The following is a 22,028-nucleotide window of genomic DNA, read 5'->3' as shown; positions in this document are numbered from 1 at the left end:
CTCCGGAGCGCCAATGAAAACAGTGCTCTCAAGTAAAGTGCCGCCTCCTTCTGCCAATTTCCAACCTGAAAATGTGTTAGTTGTGTGTCCAAAACGCAACCACGGAAGCATACAGAGGATAGCACTTACGGCTGTCTTTCCCAAAAATAGCCTAGCATGAAAATGAAAAATACCCTTTTTGCGTAATTGAAATGAAAGCAGTCGATTTTTAATCATCCATACGATTTCTAGGAGTTTTTCGGATGCTCAGTGGCAATTTGACAAAAAATGGAGGCTTCTTTCAATAGAATTTTCAGGCCAGAAGCTTCTGAGCCCGTTTTCTTAACACTTCATTTTTGCACTTACTGCTTTCTTCGCTATCACGGTAGGCTTGGTCCGCAAATGCTCTTACAGCAGGGTTACCATCTGTGGCAAACCGAAATGTAGGACCGGCACGATGAATGATCGATTATCGATATTTCCCCATATGAGCTGTGGTAAGAAATCGATTATTAGAGTGTTCGCTGCGAACACCCTAATAATCGATCCTTTTCCATACGTTTAAATGTTAGATCAATCAATACATCGTAAAGCACGCCACGTCACTGGACCGGCAACGCTGCGTGTTGATGATGCAATGATTGTTGCAGCAACGGCGAAGAGGGCCTTAGACATTGATGCTGGAAGAGAAATAAATACGTTTGTGACCATCCGCGGGGTAAAGGACATTATGTCGAGGGCAAAATTTTTCAGTAAAAACAACTGCAGACTGATTATTGAAATTCATGCAGAAAGCTTCGGGCACAGAGGACAAAGCAATCGCTAAGCAGAGCCGGATTTACCTACTTGCCGCCCATGGGCCGCCTGTATTTTACCGCCCCCTTCTCAGTCATTTTGAAACATCGATACAAAGCATCAAGTGAACGTGCCGGAGGAGAAAGGGTGCATAAGATGCGTTTACCCGTGTTGGGCTCATTTTTTGTGAAAGCCCTGTCAACACTAGTAAAAGTTCACGGAACTTTGCGCGAAAGTTAAGTTCCGTAAACCTATCTCTGTGTGGACAAGGCCTTTCATTTAAAAGAAATGAACGAAAAAAATATGAAAGAATAAACATGAACGTGGTTTCATTTTTTTAATTTCCGAGGCCGCGACAACCGCACTGTGTTTGGCGCAATGCGTGAAGTATCCCTACAGTCTTGTAGGCGCTATGCGTTTCACGCCGCGCCGCGCCGACCGCTGCTGACCGGACCGCACTGTTTTTGACGCAATGCGTGAAGTATTCATGGAGTCTTGTAGGCGCTGTGCGTCTCTCGCCGACCGCTGCTGACCGCACTACGTTTGACTCAATACGTGAAGTATTCATTGAGTTTTGTAGGCGCTAATATGTTTTTCATGCTGACCGGCGCGGCGCGCCGAAGGCTTCTCCTTTCCATCTCAAGTCCTCGTCATCATTGCTCTTTGCGCCGTGCCGCACCAGGCCGAATTGTGTGTTTGATTTCTCTCTCAACTAGACTAATGAAAGGCGCTGTCTCTTGTATCACCGAAAGACGAACGAATTAGAAATTACTATACTTTAACGCTCATGAAATGAGAGATTTTATCGCCTTTTCTCGTTCAGCTTGCGTATTTACTAGTGAAGAATGCAGCTAAGTCTTTAACTCATTTTCGCAAAAATTGTCAATTAGGTGGTATTGTTTCTTAGCCTTTGGAAGACCATTGGTGGATCCAGCAAATTGGCAACATTGTCTTTCCTCCATTAAAACCTATGGAAATGTATCGATTTTTAGAGGAGCCAAGTGCTCCGACAAGAATCAATTATTTAGCATAGGTTGAAATAAAGAAAATTCGGTGTTGCTAAATTGCTGGATCCGCCTCTGTGGAAGACGATCTTATTGGTTGAGGAAGGTGGCTGCAATGGACAAAAAGTGGTAAGTAAATAATTATCCAGTAACTTCATTCATCGCACAGATGCAGCATACTTCTCGCCGTCTTGAGTTTTATTTATGACGCAAAATCCTCTACATAAGGATCTCGAGGAAAAAGAAAAAGAAAGGGGGAAAAACATTGCAGTGAAGAGAGCTATCTACGCTAAGACTTCAAGCAACTAATGCTCTAATCTGCGGACAGAATTTTCCAAATAATTCCCGAGTGCAGTTGAAAGTGCTGAAATGCACTTGTCGGTGACTCGTCGATCCACGAGAGGCAGTTCAAAGGAATATTTTAAAAGGGTAGGTCGTTAAGCCCTTAATTCTGTCATTCCAGGCTCCTGTTCAAGGTGAGGTTTATTGTATTAAAATTCTCGAGCTATGGATTTGCCCGAAAGGCCCGCTGACGCCAATGGAACTAGTCGATTCTGAAGGAGAACTGTAAAAGAAACCTGATTTGAATAAAACAGCGACCACTTTGAGGCTCACATAAAAATTGGCATGTGAGCTTTTGGCAAAAAATAGTTCAATGGTCCTCGATCGACGCGCTTCGGTCGCACGGCAAGCTTTTGCGGAATTTCATCGGTGGATTTATGTTCTGCCGCTTTAAGTTAAAACAACGTATGAGTGTTCAAATGTGGTAAAATTTCTTTCAATTCAATATTTATTTACAAGGAAAGTTATGGATATTTTTTCTGAAAATTTTTTGATACATTAGATCAAATTGCGAAATAAATTATTCGGGTAAATGGAAGGAAAATTTCTATTATAGTTTTCTAGAAAATTCGTAATTTATAGCAAGAGATTTGACAATATTTGACTGTGACTACGATGTTTTTTTCTTAGCACGGTAGTTTGGTTCGGCCATTGATATGGAGGATTTCTTAGAAGAGGGGAGAAGAGCTCAGTGTCTGATTTTGTATTTTATTTTATGGTTTGAAACAATTATTCATGTGAACGTCACAAATGGTTTGACGACCGAATTGCACAGGTTGGACTTGATGTGAGGCGGATTTTTAAGGGACTGAATTTTTCCTTTTATCAGTTCCATATATTTGACAGCACTACGTCAAATTGTTTTGATCTATATAAGAAAAGCTGGAATATTGAAAATATGGTTACTCGTTTTCTTCTGAAGTGTATTTTGTCTTGAAATTACCAGAATTTGTCACAATATTGCCTCAAATTTTCACTTAAAATTTTTCATTTCTGCATGATTTTTCTGATTTTTTTTTTTTTTTATTTCTGTTGTCACGGGACTAAAGAACCCAGTTTCAAAATTGGACAAACAAATTCAACGTAGTAGAGGCGGTTTCTTGGGGGGTAAAAATCGCATTTGAGTGCAATCTTAATAACAGTATCAAACGCAATTTCTCCTCTAAAAAAAAACCCCCGCCTTTATTGAGGTTTGGTAAGTGATTTTTGGAAATTTGGTAAGTGATTTTTCAGTCCCGTGACAACCGAAATGCGATCTGAAAATTCGATAAAAATGACAAGTAGCTGAAAACATGGAATGATGCGATGCACCGCAAGCCGTTCCGACGCAAAATACGATGTCCATCAAATCACCTTAAAAATAGAGACAGAGCTAATCGGGGGCAATGACAGCAATTCGGGAACACAGGAACCATTAAAACCTCCATTTAAACCTTAAATTTAACCCCTTTTACCCCCTTTAACCCCCATTTAATCTTAAATAATCGATTCTTGTCGGCTCACCTAGTCCCGTCAAGAATCGATACATTTCCATAGGTTTAAATGGAGAAAAACAATATTGCCAATTTGCTGGATCCAAAGCTAAATAAACGAGTCAAAGGTTTCCATTCAAAACACAGTATGCCTAGGGTATAATAACAAAATTATTGGAATCTGTTTGCCGCTAAAAAATGTGTTTCACTTTCCTTCAATCTGATTTATTCGAGGCGCACGCACCCGCGACTTAATTAAATCTGACATTACAAGTGTAACTCCGGTACGAAGAAGTGTGATTCGACTTCACCCACGATTCATCACCCAGCGCCTACATTTCACGTTGGAAATTCGCGGAATTCCTCGCAGACGGAAAATGAGCGTCGTGCAGTCTCATCGCAGATTTTTTCTGCGACTTTTTTTCGCCATTCGCTTGTCCGTGCAAAAACATTGCCCGTGGCTTCGTTTGTAAAATTCCGAGTATAGATATAATAACAGTGGCAAGGCGTGAACGATCGATGATCGATATTTCCCTATTTGAAGCTATGGTAAAGAATCGATTATTAAGGTATTCGTTGCGAACACCCTGTCGATTTTCTACCATAGGTTCAAGTGGCAGATCGATCGATATATCGCACAGCACGCCACGCAACTGCTCCTTGCCCGATGAATGGGGGAAACTCAGGTATTCATTTGACGCAATATTGAAAAAGTTTGTAATTTTTTCAAGTCTGCAATTTTAGTGAAAATCCGAGAATAAGTCTGTCGTGCAAAGCAGAAGTCTTGTGACCATTAATTCCATCTCTGTTCTGAAGCAAGTAAGGTTCATTAAAAGTATTTTAGGTGATGTGAGTATATTGCGATTCTAGTCCTAGTGGCGAAACAATCGCGCGCGGTGTATGCCCCGATAGAAAAAGCAGTTTTAGCGGCTCTGGTGCTTGCACTAGAGCTGCTATTCCGGACGGTCCCAGCTGGGGAGTATCAATGCAGCATGTTACATTGTAGAGACCGCGCGTTGGTTGATGGGAATCGGCGCCATTTTCGGCTATGTTCCTTGTCATGACTTTATTTTATTGCATACTGTTTTATTGTTAGTCAATGCTATGTTGTGTATTGTATTTTTGGAATCATGGTGATACAGTCAATAATTCAAAACTTGTTTGTGCTTTTATCTCGTGATGGAAAAAATGTACTTTACGTTCAAAATTTGAAAATTTGAATTTTAAAGTTTTCGCGGTTAAGGAAGCTTTAACCACTGGGTTGGAGCTTCCTAGTTAATTACTCGATATCAGCTGATAGCAAACAAAGGTTACCAGGGAAACCGTAAACGTCTAACAACTATCGTGGCCATTGGGGCGATTATTGAAATGATATCGACTGTATGTCGCCGCTTACGACAGGACATAGCCCTATCTTAACTGTGTAATATATCGCAATTCGATATTGTTTTGATTTTTAAAAGGAGCAATTCATTCATACAGTTCCGATTAGTTTTGGCGAACGGGCCCTTAACCTACGGCACTCGGCTCATGGGAATTGTTTAACTTGTCCTGGACGGACTCGTCTGTAGCGCCTCGTTCTTCGTTGTGTGTGTGATTTCGTGAAGAAGTTTCTATGGCAATTTGCTTTTATTTGTGAGCTGTTATTTCCATTCCGGGAACATATTTATTGAAAACGGCGACTTTTTCAACAGTCCTATTTTTATCTACAACATCTAAGTGGCCCTTCATAATCATTTAATTTTGGCCCCTGGCCAGAAAAAGGTTCGGAAATTGCAGTGATTTTGCCGAAAATGCTGAAGTAAGTAAATTTGGGCATTTTTTTTCCTTCTTCAAACTCTGTGGAGAAGCACTTCTCCTCCAGTACATCTATTTTTTTACTTATCTCTCGCAAGGTACATTTACAGAAGGTGTGTTCCAGTATTAACAGTTCAGATTCGTGGTTTTTTTATTATAACGCTTATTTCGGAAAGCAATTATTACATTGTTCAATTCTACTGACTTTCAACACTCGATTATACTCCCGGCAAATTCTGCAGCAGCGTTTCAAATGTTGACTCTAATGCTTCCAACAGCCATCCGATGTCTAAGGGTTTATCCCTAGATTTAGGGATTTTCCGGAATTTCCAGGGATTTAGGGATTTTTCAGGAAATCTAGGGATTTTTTTTTGATGAGGTAAAGTTACCAAAAATCAACTTTTTAACCTCAATTCTAGCTTCGACAATCGAAAACATTTTTTCATCTATATTTTGTAGGCCTTTTTGGCAACACTATTTTCCCCGCAAATAAGCCGGAAATTAAAACGATTGCGTCCTTCGATGTACTTGACATTCAACTGCATTCAACCTGTTAATAATAAGAAATCAACTAATATTCTTTCATTTTATTGGTCTGGATTAGCACTGCTTTCAGAGAGCGCCAAAATTCAAACGAGCCAATCAGATTTAAATATTGCAAATCGCTACATCGAATGACATCATGATTCTTCGTTAAAAATGGCGCTTTTTGCAAAATCTAGGGATTTTTTAAGTATATTTGAGCAAATCTGGGGATTTAGGGATTTTTAGCGAAATCTAGGCATTTTTTTTCTTCCCCGCTAGGGATTTAATATCGGAAGACTGGCTTCCAGTATCGTAGCGTTGATCGTCGCTGATGTCGAAATGGAACCTAATGCCGGACTTACTGTAACACCTCCATTCCTCAATTCCGGTGAGGAATACGTCTCTACCCTTAACTCAATATAAATATACAAATTGATAAGTGAGTGCTTTAGTCTCCTGAAAACAGAATTGCGAAACTTAAAATTGGAGAAAAATGATGAGTAAATGAAAAAATGGAACCAATTGATGGGATATGTCGCATGCCATTCTGACACAAAATATGGCGTCTATCGAATCACCTTAACTAAATAAAATAACCAAATTTTCAACTCTCAAACTATCAACTATCAACTATCAAATTTCAAACTATCAAAATTTCCAACAATGACAAAAATGATTGTAATATACCTATAATGTAATGAAATATACACGCTCTAATCATTTAATTTGTATTACCTTTATGTTATGTACCTACATGTTATACTATTTTTATAATAAATTTTGCCAACATGCTTTTCAATTCAGTCTACAACATTTCATTCCGACGTGGCAATAATGATTTATAATGCCCCTAATCCATTAAAATGAATTACAATAGTAATGCCGCATTATAATGTCGTATTATACATCGCAACGATTCATGTCCTACTGATTATTGATTATTGTAAGATGAATTCTGTTTTCTCTGATTGTATGTTTCATACGTGCGAAGCAAGTACGGGTCACTAGAAACGTGGTTCGTACGGGTGGCTGATGAAATTGATCTTCGAATACCTTTTGATGAGCTAGGGAAATGGAACCATCTGCATCTCATGGACAATAAATAGTTGCCGTAATTAAGGTCATCCCGTGATTAAGGTGCCGTGATTTAAGTCATAAATTCTTCATCTAATTCTTGATTCATCTCCAAAATGTCTGCTAAAGCTTTCATGCGCTTCTCCTTGTATGCATGAATGAGCAAATTGGGTATCGAACAAGCGGACACTTTTTGAAAATTCAGATGATTCTGGACAATATCGTACAGAAGTCCACGAGCTGCAGATAGAACCATTACCTCTAGCTCATCAAAAGTTATTCGAAGATCATTCAACAACCTCTTTGACAAGTTGCAAAAACTTTTCGTTAACAATAGTGTCACACGGTACTAGGAATATTTACTATTTAACGAACCTTATATTTCCCTGACTCAGTCCTAAATTATAGAAGTATGCGTTACTTTTCCAGCAATCCAAAAAAACAATTATACAAAAAACCAATACCTACACTTTCAGATATAAAAATGCAAATTTTTTGCAGCCTCGCTAAACGACTTATCAACCAGAGATTTTTTAGGAAGCGGACCTCCAAAGAGCTTTCAAAATTAAAAGTATACAACAAGTGATAATGCCATGTATTCGCCATATCAAAGCCCAATACACATTTATACACCGGCTACGTAAATCTGCTAAGTTACAAAACATGAATCGACAGTTGTCGGATTGTACATCAATGACAAAATGTGTCTAGGCCCTCATTCTTGACTACAACTACTGCCCCCAGAGCCGCTCTCCGACGCCAATGCGTTGGAGCTTCCTGCTTGTTTTAAAACTTCAATTAGAGGTTGAACACAGTCGACAGCATCCACTCGAAGGAAAGTATCGGCTTTTCCAAGAAACCGGGAATGTTCTTGTTTGTAAAAGACAAAAAATTCCTCAGTGCGTGCCTCAGTATACATCATATTCAATTAGGACTCATATTCTTCTGCTGTATCATCAAGTCATCTGACAATTATAACAAGAGTTTTTCGTCACGATAACAGCCGGAGAGCGTCATTCTGCAGTAAAAACGATTTGCACAACACAAGAAGGGCGAACTTATCCAAAGCGCGTGCTTTCCGCGAAAAGCTTCCTCATTGATTAGAAAAAAAAAAAATACTTTTTTTTTTCTCTAAAAGCTTTCTCTAAGGCCAGACGACTCAGTTGATTTCGGCCAAGTAAGCACGCCATAGACACCATTAGTGGTGAGCTTACGTCAGTGGAATGAGTATGTAAATTGAATACAAATAACAATGAAGCAACATTTTTCAATGCCACCATTGAAAATTCATCGATACGTAAGATTGGGGGAAGGGATCTGTGTCGCAGAAAACTCAAAATCGAGTGATTACGCACTGATCAAGACGAGTCGGTTTGGAAAATTGATGATAATTTATACTGGGCGGATTTTTATCGCTGATTTCGGAAATGACTTCAGTTTATCACTGACCAGCTCGGTCTTCCCTCAAAACATCTGAAATTTCCCTAAAAATCAAACTTTTTCTGCGCAATTTCAATTTTCCGGAAAATGTCCGCATCATAGGGGAAAACCAAGGTCACTTTTGGATTCAACGGTCAAACACATACAGTCACAATATAGTTAATGCCTATCTAATTTTCCTTTCTATTCCTAATATCAAAATTTTTCCGGTGACACGCCCTCTTTTGCCCATGTTACCATCTAAAGCAACAAAAATAACCTTGATTTTTCTCTTAAGTGCACAGACTTCCCTAAACTTACATTTCCTCTTGAAAAGCTCGCATTTCCCCGAGGGGACCGAGCTGATCTAGTGACTTTAATCCAGTGAAACGGAAGTACTTTTCGGAATCAGCGCTAAAAATCGTCCCAGAATCTTTAAAAAAATTCTTGACGAATCAAAAAAAGGTTGTTGACTGGCGATTATTAGAGGATTTAGTTTCTAAAATTCGTAACAGTTGGACTACATTTTGCAATTGGGAACTTCAATTTCTGGGTCAGGTCAGAAACAACGTATGTCCCGTTTGTTTGCCCACGCATATAAGTGTTTGTAAAGATGAGTCAGATATTGCAGTTCCTAATTGCAAAATGTAGCCCAGATTTACAACGAATGGAGAATTCGTTGGATTAAATGTTTAACTCGGGAGCTACCAGATTCCAATAATAAAAAAGCAGCATTTTGCGATTGGGAACTAATATTTCTGACTCGTCCTCTAAAGCACTTTTCTTAATAGGAGATCTAATGACATATACTTTGTTTTTATAATGAGCCAGAAATAGTAGCTCCTCATTGCAAAATTTGATCCAAGCTCGGTGATTATTGCTCAGTTTTCCCGGGTAAAGAAAACCAGGTGCAAAAAATGTCAATGACGGTTCTCCGACTGCTTCGCCCTTGACTTTTTGGCCGATTAAAAAATACTCCATCACCTTCTGTTTGCATTTTAGCCGCGTCCAGCGCGGATTATAAGTAATCTCAGGTTAATTGCTCCGTTTTTTTCCTTGGATTAATTACGCAATGAGATCCGTGTAGACTGTCGATCTTGAATTAACCACCACCTGATTTAGAGAGAAGCCTCTAACTTCCAAGACAACTTTAAGAAGATACGCTGTTTTCAGAGCCACAGCCGAGGACAGTCCAGTGGCGTGGCGTGAATAATCGATTATCGATATCTCGCCATTTGAAACTATGGTAAAGAATCGATTACTAAGGTGTTCGCTGCGAACACCCTGATAATCGATCTTTTTTCATAGGTTTAAATGGCACAACAATCGATATATTGCAATTCACGCCACTCCACTGGAGGACACGTTTGTACACGAGGGTTCGCAAGAGTGAATCGCATTGAGAAAAGGTGTCGCAAATCGTCGCTCCGCTGACGTTTAGGTGGATCTCGATTCCCACGATGGCCCTGATCTCCGTAAAGCTTAATGCTTTTCGAGGCTCATTTTGAAATGGAGATAAGCTCTTTCGTGAAGGAGTGACAAAAAAGTCGTTTCCAGGACGAAAGAACGAAATTACATGTCAACGTTGTACAATTTTCATCCAAAGCGTACTTTCACTGGAAAACTGACGTCCATTCCAAGGTCGCATACTTGAATTATACAGTTCAATTGGACTGCATTTTGCAATATGGAACTATAAATTCTGGCTCTTCTGGAAAAACTCTTATGTGCATAGGGAAACTAATGGCACATACGTTGTTTTTAAACCAGGCTAGAATTTATAGTTCCAAATTGCAAAATGTAGTCCAATCGTTTATACGAATATGGCTGCGGAAATTTGATCCGGAATTTTGCTAATTTTTGAATGCGATCGGAAGAAAAAACACTGAAATTTTCAATTGGAAATTTCTACTTGAGATTTTGTAAAAAGTTTGTTCGTTTTAGTCGAATTTGCGACCGTGGGATGGAGTTACGTCTGAGGAGCGCCATGCAATAACATACTTCGTTCCGATTTTTCATCTACGTCTGAAGAGGAGAAAAGAAAGCACTGTGAATTTTGCAACACATCTATGTTTGTCTTTTGTAACAATCGTGATACCTCTAAACTTTTTTTTTCTGAATGTATAGAAAAGCGAGCAAATTTTCCTCGAAATATTTTTCTCTTCCTTATTCTCCTCTTATTCCTCCCTCGCTTTTTTCCCCTTTAATTTTGCAAATTTTGGACCCGATGGGTCCAAAAAGAGAATGATGGGAATGAAATAGGGGAAGGAAGAAGACGATGAAGTAACTTTAAAAGTTTTTTTTTTTCTTGTTATACCTCTGAATCATTTTCATTTTTTTTCTGCTTGGTATAGCTAAGGATGACACTTATCTGTCGAAAAATATGAAACATATTATCAGGGGCTGGGTATGCAACACGCACTAAAGAACACCAAAAAACAAAACCCAGTTACCTTTCATTTAACTTTGCATTTAATTTCAAAAAATATTTGTCATTTTTTTCTGAAATTTCATGAAACGATTCATATGAAATTTCAAGATTTTATTTTTTACGAAAAATTGAAACCCTATACGTGAGTTCCTTGAGGGTTGGACCGCGTAATGGTAACGAGATCCCTCCCTCTCGTGTATTTTTACAGGTGAAGTTGCTGTTGGATAATTAATCATCATTAAGCGAAACTCATAATCGACGGAGCCCGTGAAATCCTTCCGGTTCTCCGAGGCGGAACTCAGCGGCTCGGCATTCGACAAGGAGGAAGGGAAGAAGTAGAAGAAAAGAGGGCACAAAGGCCACCTAGGGCGATTTAACAGAGTAAACAGGGGCACAATGCGAAATTTGAAAGAATATTTAGTGGGATAACTGGCCGGGCCAGCAATGCAGCGTGTTCACTGTTCACTGGTCGGGAGGGATTAGAAGATGCATTTCTGCGAGATTACGTCAAAAAGATTAGGTGAGCAACAAAAGTGTGTTTGCTTAGTCTGGGCATCCTCCGGCGGGCCCTTCGGTTAACTCACGTTCCGACGGTGTTGTCGATCCCGAGGATTTTTCGTCTTTTGGGCCGGGGTCACGACTATATGTTATCGGAAGGAGAGGGCTGCCGTATTACGAAAGAAAGCACTGTCGTGATAGTGAAGAGAGCAGTAAGTGCAAAAATGAAGTTTTGAGGAAATCGTCTCGGAGGTTTCTGGCCGAAAAATTGTATTGAAAGAAGTCTATCTAGGAAGACCACATATTTCAACCAATAGGATCGCTCTATACTCCCCATGTCTCATTTGTCTATCGCTTTATCTATCAATTTCAATAATCAGCCCGCAGAGCCGCTCAGAAAATTTTGAAAAATCCAAAAAGGATTCACCAAAGGGTCGATCTGAAAACCATCGGAATCGGAAAAAAATCCGAAGGAGAAGTCTGCCGTGTTACGAAAAGAAAGCACTGCCGTGATAGTGAAGAGAGCAGTAAGTGCAAAAATGAAGTTTTGAGAAAACCGTCTCAGAGGCTTCTGGCCGGAAAATTGCATTGAAAGAAGTCTATCTAGAAAGACCACCTATTTCAACCAATAGGATCGCTCTATACTCCCCATGTCTTACTTGTCTGTCGCTTTATCTATCAACTTCAATAATCAGCCAGCAGGGCCGCTCAGAAAATTTTGAAATATCAAAAGTGGATTCACCCAGGGGTCAATTCTGAAAAACCTATTTCATTCAATAGGATCGCTCTATACTCCCCATGACAAATTTGTCTATCGCTTTATCTATAAATTTCAATAATCAGCCCGCAGAGCCGATCAGAACATTTTGAAAAATCCAAAGGGGATTCACCAAAGGGTCAATTCTGAAAAACCTATTTCAATCAATAGGATTGGTCTATACTCCCCATGTCTTATTTGTCTGTAGCTTTATCGATCAATTTCAATAATCACCCTTCAGGGCTGATCAGAACATTTTGAAAAATCCAAAGGGGATTCACCAAAGGGTCAATTCTGAAAAACCTATTTCAATCAATAGGATCGCTGTGTACTCCCCATGTCTTATATCTATCGCTTTATCTATCAATTTCAATAATCAGCCCGCAGCGCCGATCCGAAAATTTTGAAAAATCCAAGGAAGACTCACCAAAGGGTCAATTCTGAAAAACCTATTTCAATCAATAAGATCGCTCTATACTCCATATGTCTTATTTGGACGTATTTCTGCCAAACGGAACTATGTGCATTATGACGTGAGCTCTGTTATGCATATATTCTAATGGGTCTCAGGGCTCATGTCTTGATGCACATAGTTCCGTTTGACAGAAACACGTCAATTTGTCTATCGCTTTATCTATCATCAATTTCAATAATCAGCCCGCACGGCCGATCAGAACATTTTGAAAAATCCATAGAGGATTTAACAAAGGGTCAATTCAAAAAAACTATCGGAATCGGAAAAAAATCGGAACCCAAAATGGCAACAAAGCGGACAGCGAATTCGATTCGGTCCAGGGCGGGCAGCATCCTCGGCGGTGGCCGCGGTTTATCTCCTCCGCACTCAACAAGAACCACGAATCTGCATAAGGATATCAATTGCAGATACGCTATTCTTACCGAGGACAGTAGATCTGCGGAACGGGCCTTGAGGCTAGCGTGTGTTGACAGAGGTTAGGAATCCTCGCTCGGGTCCGTTTTTTATGCGCATAATAAGAATAAGAAAGAGAAAGAGAGGGAAAGATAGAGAGAGAGAAAGAGGAAGAAAAAGCCGGGGCTATCGGTGCCGACCTAATCTTCGCAGAAAATGCCCCCGCACGTAGTGGAGCGACGGAGGATGGAGCTCCGTGTGCCAGCCGCACGGTGGATCGAGTCAATTAGAGAGGTCGCACATGAAATGTTTTACTAAAGTGGCAAATTTTTATGTTTATTTTGTAACATTTTAAACTTTCAGGGGTGCTTACAGAAGAAAATTCCGCGAGAAAACCGATGGAACCAGCAGGGTGTCTACAAGTCCGAATTTTCCGGAGAGTCCGGAAAAGGTACTGATTTTTTTCGGGGCGGTCCGGAAGTACTAATATAGAGCGGAATTCCGCAAGATGGTCTAGAATTTTTTCATTTTTTTGAATTTGCCGAATTTTGCAAAATTTCGGCAAATTTTGATGTTTATTTCGTAACATTTTAAACTTTCAGGGGTGCTTACAGAAGAAAATTCCGCGAGAAAACCGATGGAACCAGCAGGGTGTCTACAAGTCAGGATTTTCCGGAAAGTCCGGAAAAAGTACTGATTTTTTTCGGGGCGGTCCGGAAGTACTGATAAAGAGCGGAATTCCGCAAGATGGTCTAGAATTTTTTCATTTTTTTGAATTTGCCGAATTTTGTCAATTGGAGGTACTGAAAAAGTACTGAAAAGTCGTGGATCGAGTCAATTAGAGAGGTCTCATATATGAAATTTTTTACTATATCGGCAAATTTTGATGTTTATTTTGTAACATTTTAAACTTTCAGGGGTGCTTACAGAAGAAAATTCCGCGAGAAAACCGATGGAACCAGCAGGGTGTCTACAAGTCCGAATTTTCCGGAGAGTCCGGAAAAGGTACTGATTTCTTTTGGGGCGGTCCGGAAGTACTGATAAAGAGAGGAATTCCGCAAGATGGTTCAGAATTTTTTGATTTCTTCAAATTTGCCGAATTTTGTCAATTGAAGGTACTGAAAAAGTACTGAAAAGTCTTGGATCGAGTCAATTAGAGAGGTCGCATATGAAATTTTTTACTATATCGGCAAATTTTGATGTTTATTTTGTATTATTTTAAACTTTCAGGGGTGCTTACAGAGGAAAATTCCGCAAGAAAACCGATGGAACCAGCAGGGTGTCTACAAGTCAGGATTTTCCGGAAAGTCCGGAAAAAGTACTGATTTTTTTCGCGGCGGTCCGGAAGTACTGATAAAGAGCGAAATTCCGCAAGATAGTTCAGAATTTTTTCATTTTTTCGAATTTGCCGAATTTCGTCAATTGGAAGTACTGAAAGAGTACTGAATTTTTTGTTGATGAGGCACTGAATTTCCTGGGAATACCCTGAGAAAGCACTGTAAAAGCAATGATTTTTGGCCAGCCTGTTTTTGTAGACACCCTGAACCACTTTTAGAACCTCAAAGTTTTGTATAAGCGGAGTTATACGCGTTTGAAGTTTCCGAATTTTGTCCGACCTCAACTTAAGACTTGACCCTCTGTGCGCCGTAGCCGTAACATTGCGGTTCAAAGTTTACCCAGTGAATTTTTCCGGGCACGACTGGGATGCCCTCGGCCGAGGCGATGAATTCCTCCCGGGGCTTCCTAGCGGTTCGCGGTGACTCAGACCATCAGCTGATTCACCTCGGGCCCGTTCCAACGGGAAATAATTCGGAAAAATTTATAGATGCCACCAAAAAAAAAAAAAAAAAAAAAAAAAAAAAAAAAAAAGGATACTGAATTAACTGTCTGGGTAAGTGAAAGTAAATAATTTGTTCAAAAAAGCGTCTAATACTGAAGAAAAAACAAATTCCAGATAACGAAAAAGCTGGAGGCAGCCGAAAATTTTTAGAAAAATGACATCGTGCCTGATTCTCTCTTAAGTCAATTAAAGCATAATTGTTGACGTAAAAGGTATTTCCTCTTACATTCCTCGCAAAATGCATAGACGGAACGGAAGGGTTTTTTGCATTTTCCAACTCAGATTAAATTTTTCCTTTGAATTACCTTTATAGCTCTTTCATACGGACCATTCGATCTGTTGCGGACACTTCCTTTTCCTAATCCATCTCAGTCCCTTGGCAACAATATGCGATTTTATCCTGATTCCTGTCTCACATTCTGGCCGAGCACTCGAGTCTTACCGCAAAGCACCGGATTCTTAAGCAGTATACGCGATTTTAAGAATGACATTGAAAATTAATAGGCCGCGAAAATATTCTCAAAATGCTGAATGGAATGGTTCAGCAAATCCAGCAATACGCGGAAGTGATAGAGTACGAGGATTCGATGCGGAACGAAAATTACGCAATCTATGTCGGTGGAAATGAACTTATGTCGATGTGATGCCGGGTTATCAAAGTCAACCGCTGAGAAGTAGATGAATACTCGGACCGCGTTTAGCAGAAAGGAATCAAGCCACATCAGAGTTTGCCAAGTTAAACTGGGCAATTTAATTTTTTACAAAAGAACGTTAGTGTGGGTTTCTTTGAAAATTTTGAAATTTTTCTTCGGAATTTGATTCGCACTATGCAGAAAATTCACTGGGATTTCCACAAAAATCCGCAAAACCGTTTTCAAGTAAAAAATTAAATTGCACAGTTAAATTTGACAATAGCTGACGTTGATTGGTTCCTTTCTGCTTAACGTGGTCCACTTCATTCTCAGTTCCATGTTTTCATGTTTCACCCACAAGCCCTGATCTTCTCGAAATTTTACTTTACTTACTCTTGTATTTTTTTATCCCACGGTGCAAATTCATGGAAAATGAATATTCATCTTTGACACTTAAGACAGTTGCAATAAGGAAAAGTGCCTCCAAAGCAGGGGAAACAGTCGCAGTCGTCGCAAATTTTCTGACCTTTAAATTAACATTGCTTGAACCAATTTCTAATCGAAGACCCTGAAAAATTAAAGATGAAGGTCACCTAGTTGTTGTTAAAGATTCTTGCGCACCTAGTACATACCCAGACTGTGGTTACAATTTTTTTCACTCAATATCGAACTGCAAGCAGGATAAAAAATGAATAAAAAGTCGGAACCCTTTGAATACCGTTCTAATTTGGGATGCCCGTAACTATTTGAATATTTATCAAGAGTAATATTATCGCAGCTTTCAGTTTCAGACGTAGACTGTTTAGTTGGTCAGTCCGCTTGGTTGCAATTTGCAATAGATTTAAGTTTATATGTGGAATACAAGGTAAGTTACCCTATAAAAATTAATGTTATAAGAAGTATATATTTTTCTCTAGATACTTGAAAATCATCCTTCATCAAGATTATGATGTAAAGATACCTGGGAGGTTTTTTCCCCTGCTCGAAAATATCTAACAGCTCGAAAAAGTAACTCAAAACTTATCGAAATTGAAATTTGACAACCATTTTTGATCAACCTTGCAAATCTTTGCCGCACTCTCACGGTTCCTGGCGGCATTTCTCAAATGTTTATAGCCATCTAACCTTTTCAAAATACGGACGCAAAGTTTCAATAATTGCCGTGCGGCCATAAACGGCTTCTCGAACTACCCATTTTGAGGACACAACCATTCTCCCATACGCATTTTGAAAAAAATGATGAATGGACCGAATAGAGTATTGAATTTAACCAAAATAGACCCTTTTTCAAAACGTTGGTAAAAGGCGATTTTTAGTGAAAACTAGACTTGGATATTTTGTGTCGTACGGAAGGCATCGAGGAGCTAATATTATGACTGCAACGCCCCTCCTCCCAATTAAAAAAAAATTGTTGAGGTCTGGAAACTCGGAAAATGAATATATAAAATATTTGTAACGATAAATTTCGAACTTGAAGGTTTAAAGAAGTCTACATTGCGCTCTAAAACGTACAAAAAGTTTCAAATTTTTGTATACGGGGCTCTTTGAGCCGAACGGCAATTAAACATTCGCCAATGACATTTCCCGAAGGTGTACTCACAAAGTTCAAGACCTCGGAAGCCTTTGCTTATAAGTCTCAAACTTCTCTCACAAGATTCGGACTCCGGGAAGAACAGACGCGGTATTCATTTCAGGAATCTCGAGTCGGTAACTTGATTCAACTTGACCATTATCACTCCCGACGGAGTTTCAGCGGGGAGAAAGAGGGAGGTCACTAGAGGGTCGCACTAATTTCAGCCAAAGCAAAACAGAGGTTAGCTCGAAAGTACAGCTGCGAACAAAAGCGGAATAATTGCCTCTGCCCGAACTTTTTAGGGGATTTGTCAAGAAATGCCTTAAGAAGGTGTACCGTAGCCTGACAAAAATACGAGGGGAAGAAACAACGTGAGCCCTACTAACGCGTGACCCTTGATGATTCCAGTGGCGCAAGGGCCCCAAAGCTCACGAATTTCCGATGGTGTTCGAGTCCACCCTTCGAGGGGGTGGGTGGGGGCGGGAATGAGCGGATCTTAGGTCGGAACGACGCGAGATAGCGCAGAAATTAAATTAGGAATGACAAAGGGACTTCCCGTACAGAAGTTTGATAAGCATGAACCTTTGAGAGAATGAGTTGGCTTTTAAAATGGACGCTCGGGCTTAAACTTAATTTAAACTTCATTCGCACGGTCAAAACTTTTATAATAAAAAGAAGCTTTCAGCGCGCGGGGCGAACCGTGCGGTGGCTAGGCCCGCTAACTTTTCTTATCAAAATTTTAAACTTGAAACAGTCCATTGTATGTGAGTTATTAATGACAATGCTGCCGTGTACGGAAGAACGTCGTATGAGCCATCGGACGTTGCCAAATATCCTCCGAAAAATATCGAATTTTGGGGGAAATTTGTGAATATTTCGCTTCCGAATTTTCAGAGGATTTCGTTCGTAATTTGAACAAAAGAGTCTGAAAATTGCTAGGGAAAATATTCATGGCTTTCTTCAAAAATAAATATTTTCTGAGAGGAAAGTTGACAACATTCGAATGCTCATACGACGTTTTTCCTTAGCACAGCAGAATGGCCCGTGGCTTGCGGTGAGGATCCGTTCGTTGGTGTTTGTTTCGAGCGGCTTCTTGTCACGTTGATCCAGCAGCGGGCTGATTCTTGAAATTGATAGACAAAGCGATAGACAGAAAAGACATAGGAAGTATGGAGCGATCCTATTGGTTACATGCACGGCTCCTAAAGACTAAGGGAGAAAATGATGGACTAACTAAAGTGTCTCTCGTGGGTTGCTGTTAGTTAGTCTATCACCTACCTCCTTTGTCTATTGCAACCACTCGCTTTCACCAATAGGATCCCTCCATATACCTTTTGTCTTCTTTGTCTATAGCTTTGTCTATAAATTTCAATAATCGGCCCGCTGGTCGATTTTTGAATCGTTATCGAATGAACTTGATCGATAAAGCCATATCTTGGCTGTGCTATCTATCGATCAAGGTCATTCGATAGCGATTCAATAATCGAGCCGCAGGTGTTCAAGGACGGATTCATGTTGTCCAAAATCGTGTAATTTTTTACTTCGAAAATTTCCCAAAAACTGTACTTGAATTATACGAACCACAAGTGCAAAATCAGAGTGAATAGTGAATCAAAAAATTTCTCAATAGAGCTGGTCCATTAACGACGCAAGGAATTTTTTTCGATTGTTTTACGCCTTTCTATGCCCCTCCCCCTCTCCTCGCCCTCACCCCTTCCATCTTTCACAAGGAGTTCACCGGGTAGTCCTAAACCCCCCCCCCCCTCTGCCATCCATTTAATCGGCGCCGGGCGTTATTTGAATCGGTTTCTGATAGAAGAGTATACGTCTGACACTTTCAAATTATTTCATTTACGGGGTTTTTTGCCTTCAGAGATCTTGAACATTTTCTGAGCATGGATTTTTTATTTTTAAAAAAAGATTAATACCTCGAAGTTTTCCGTGAAATATTTCATGAAGTTTCACAAAGTTGTGAACAATATGAAGAATATGAAACATACCTTCAGGGGCTGAGTATGCAACATGCAGTAAGCAACACAAAAAATAAAAAACCAGTCGCCTTTCATTTAATTATGCATTTAATTTGGAAAAGTATTTTTCAATATTTTTCATATTTTTCTGAAATTGCATGAAAAATTTCACATGGAATTTCAATATTTTATTTTTCATGAAAAACTGCAACCCTGGATCTATCCCAGAAAAAAAGGAGTACCTAAACTTTTCTCACGTATTTCAGGACTATGAAATGAATACCTTTCTTATACACTTTGGGAAATTTCTAGTAATCATTGTTTTTGCCGCGAAAATCATTTCCTTGCCGCCCTCGTAAAATTCGGTCTCGTTAAGTTGCGCCCTTTTACCAAAAATATATTGATATTGACGACCCTCGGCCGAGAGTTGCCTCTCCGAGCACATATTCCACTCTTCCAGCCGGAGGCCATTTGGAACGTATGCAGTAAGGCTCGAAATTCAATTACCATCGACGAGGGCACTAAATTTTCCCTCAGCGTCGACACGCTTTTGCCTCGTATTTCAGCCACCGCGGATAACCACGTCCGCGATCCTCCCGTAACATGACGTCAGTGGGAAGGACCCACCGGCAACGTTGCCAACCCGCCGAAATACGCGAGTTTCCCCCTTTGTGAGGAGCGAGGGACTCGGTGCGAATTGGTGCTTCTGTTCATTGAGCCCGGAATCACAACTTAATTTTAATTAAAACGCCGGTCTGGCTGGTTAAGCGAGGAGGTGTTTACAGCCGGGCCTTACGTGGGGGCGGGCCTTTGCGCTATCTTGCGCCGCGCGGAACGCCTCTAAGATATACGCGCTTCGCGCATTATACGCGATTTTGCAATGGTGCCGGATGAGCTGGAAACCTTGGCGGAAGCTTTGGAGGAGGTTAGGTAATAGCAGCTACACGAGTAAAAACGCTTGCTTTGGGAATGAGAAATGTGTACACTTAAAAAAATGTAAAAAAAAAAAAAAAAAAATAAATAAATAAAAAGAAATACGCACTGGTTTGTTTTATCCTCAAACTAAAGATTAGTGATGATTTTGGATGAATAAAATAAATAAAACAATTTTTTAAAAAAATTTAGTTTTTTAAATTTGTTTCTAAATTTTTGGATTATAAATTAAATAAAACAAATGTTGACCACAACAATCTACACATTAATCTCTATTATATTGGTAAATTTGACTGAAATTTTTTATTATATAATCAAAGGTAAATCTATGAATTCTCGAGAAAAATACTCAAATTTTGAGTGTGGAATAAACCTAATGACATCTTTGCGACTTCCATTTACTCTACATTTTTACGCTACCTAGCGTTGATTTTACATCTCGGACTTTTGGAAAACTTGAAGTAAGCGCCCATTCTAGCTAGCATTCTGTAACGCAGCCCTGAACGCTTCCCTCCTCCTGTAACGATCCGTAACGTAAATTGAAGCTCCCGAACGATACATAACTGATTAACGACCCCTAGACCCTTGTTCATCGATATTTTGCAAGTATTTAACCCTCTCATACTTTGAAATACTTTTTAAAGAGGGGTATCGCTGAGGGCCGTCTTCGAGCAGATTTCCTCAACTCAGCAATTTTTTAGGAATTGGAGGTTTATACGAGATGCATCAAGAAATGATCATCGATGACCGATCATTCCGAATGGCTGATCATTCATGAGAAGTCTGATTTCGGCGGAAAATGCGAGTTTTCATGTATTCAACCGCAAACCTCCAATTTTCATCAAAATCGGTCCTCAGACATATTACGTTTAGTCCAGTATCAGATCCGAGAAGAGACCGAAAATGACCAAATCATAAGGCCTTGTCCACATAAACAAAGGTTTGCGGAACAAGTTCGCGGAAATATTGGCAGCGCATCGTTTTTCGCCCCGTTTTTTGCTCTTTTAACTCAAAAATAACTTCTTCCGCCGAAGTTCCAGGAACTCTGCGCGCTGATAGATTCCGTAGAATATAGACCTTTAATGAGCAAAAAATCATGGAGTTGAAGAAAATCAGGAACGGCACCTATCGATGCCACTTCTCTCTGCTTGAAACTTGGCAGTACGAGTAAGCAGCGCGGGAAATACGGAGGGTGGAGGGAGGGGGCTGGCGGGAGGCCCCCGGTTGGTGGCGGTGGCGATGAAGCGATCCTCGGAAACAGCTCCCGTGCCAATGTTGTTTGTTTTGCAGGCAATCGGTGGAGCGCATAGATCATAGATTCCGAGCTGGACGTGCAAGTGGACGTGGACGTGGTTGTGAGAGGGAGCGACCAATCCCAAGTCTCTGCCTCCTTCCTCGCCCCCTTCGTCATCACCACGCCACTGCCAATAGGACGTATTTATGCGAAAAGGAACTATGCGCAAGTGGAAACATGGGGTGTGCTTGTGGATGCTGGATAAGGAACGATGTGGTCAGTGGATATAGTTCCTTTTGAGAAAATGGAAAAGCGGGATTGGACATAAAATCAAAAGGAACTGAGCGCTAACTCGTGAGCCGTGGACATGTGACAAGAGCCTTGTGCACAGGGCTCATGAGTTAAAGAGTCCCTCCACCGATCTCCCCGTCGTGGCTCGTCGTAGTTGCCGCTGACGTCACTGGCGCTTTTAAAACCCCATTCATCTGATGGCCCTCAACTAACGAGCACGCCCCATCTTTCCACTTGCACGTAGTTCCAGTTAGCATAAATACGTCCAATAGTCCAGGTGGACCATCGAGGTTTGCCTCGCTTTTGATAAACTGAAGGAGCATCATCTATGGTTCCCGTTCTTGGATCCTGGTATGAAATAGACAGAGTTCAGCAGGAATGCACCAAGTCGCATTTTAGAATAAACACTGGGAAAAAAAGGATGCTGATTAAACATTCTGGGTGTGAAAGAGTGTGCGACAACTCACAACACGCTGAAGTTACCGCTACAGCGGTTACTCAAGTAATTTCAAGATGTAAAACTAACCGCTGCGGCGGTTAGTTCAGCGTCTTGTGAGTTGTCGCACTCTTTTTTACATCCAGGATGTTAAATCA

Source organism: Bemisia tabaci, chromosome 7 (genome assembly GCF_918797505.1).
Source record: "Bemisia tabaci chromosome 7, PGI_BMITA_v3".
In the NCBI taxonomy this organism is placed as follows: Eukaryota; Metazoa; Arthropoda; class Insecta; order Hemiptera; family Aleyrodidae; genus Bemisia; species Bemisia tabaci.
This window is presented reverse-complemented; position numbering follows the sequence as displayed.